Consider the following 1,624-nt stretch of genomic DNA (forward strand, 5'->3'; position numbering starts at 1 on the left):
ATCATATGGTGAAAAACTGACTTTGAAAAATAAATCTGTTTTTTTTTTCTTATAAAAGGTTAAATAAAACAAAAATACTGGTGGTAATTTTTGACTGTGTAACTTTACAAACAGCACCCCATGTAGAGACTTCAAACCTGGATTAGATTATTCTACACTGATTGCASAATATTTAAAACCAAGTGTGTGATTTGTGAAACATGTATTTGATAATGTGAAGCTTCAGTATGTGGTGAATTCAGCACTTTTTAATGTATTTTATAAAGAAACTGAGCGTGGCCAGATGGACAGGTGAGAGAATTAGAGAGACTGAAGCAATAAGAGCATCAAAAATGACCATGGAGCCTATACAGAAAATAATAAACAGAACTCTGTTCAGCCAGAAAATATCATCATCAATTTCCCCAATTTGTGGGACACAAGATTAAAGTCATAATATTACAAGAATTAAGTCTTATTCTCATAATATTATGACTTAATCTCATAATCTTGTAATTAGAAAAACAAAATCTTATGTAGCCCTAATACTCCACCTTGGGGTTGACTTTAAATCTGTTTCAGATATTTGGTCCCACTCAAAATTAGTGTAAATTGTACTACTCTATAGCCAGTGTGAACTTTTCAGTTTATTTTATTCAGTTCAGTGTCAAAATCAGAAAGGAAACAAGTAAAAGGATTGCTGTAAGGAACCTGAACTGTTTTTATGTCTTTGTGAGTTTGAATGATAGAAGCAAACTGAGGAGAGGTGCTCGTAAGTTCTGTAAAGACGTGGGTTCATGGCCAAAATCTGTGTTAAACAGAGTAAATGTGTCATGAGATGCAAGAGTAAACTGAAATACTGAGCTAAAGTTAAGCTAAAGAGCACATGCAGTCCCATTCTAGTGCTAATCCAGTTTTTAGGTCATGATGGTATTTTATATTATTCACACATGTATTTTTGGTTAAAAATGCTTCTGGTTAAATTCATAAAGTGTGAATATATACTATACAGCTGAAGCAACTGAGATTAAACAATAAATKAATTTAAAAAGGATTAATCTCAAACTGCAGCAGATGAGTCTGTGTCTCAGCACATTTTAAATGGATTGGACAGGTGGACCTAATAAACTGGACACTGAGTGGACAGACACAAAGACYTTAGAAAGAGCCTGAAATCAGAGAGCAAAGATGAAAATCAGCTGTTTGTGAAGTCCAGTCTTTTCAGGTGTTCTTTAGTTTCTGCAGCTGTTGAAGCCTCTGCATGTAGTTTATAAAATGATCCAGCAGGTGGCAGCACTGAGCTGGAAATCAACTCCAGCTCTGAACTGAAGGCAGAAAAACACTCAAGCAAAGCCACACTTAGTTTTTTGTTTCCATGTTTCACACAGGAGCTGTGAGAAGACAGAGCTTTGCTTTTGACCAATAAATGAGCAAAAAAAGAGTGTGCTGAAGAATGTGTATGCTGCTTTTTTATCCCAATTAAACTCAAGTGAAACATAACCCACCTCAACTTTCAGTTTATAGAAACAAAATACATTAAAATATAAAGTCAGGCAACTGTCACTATGACACATAAAAATAACAAAAAAGCATAGAAAAGAGAAGACTGAAAACCAAAGATCATCATCATCAATGTGAGAGTTTC

Source organism: Austrofundulus limnaeus, unplaced genomic scaffold (assembly GCF_001266775.1).
Source record: "Austrofundulus limnaeus strain Quisiro unplaced genomic scaffold, Austrofundulus_limnaeus-1.0 Scaffold69, whole genome shotgun sequence".
NCBI lineage: Eukaryota > Metazoa > Chordata > Actinopteri > Cyprinodontiformes > Rivulidae > Austrofundulus > Austrofundulus limnaeus.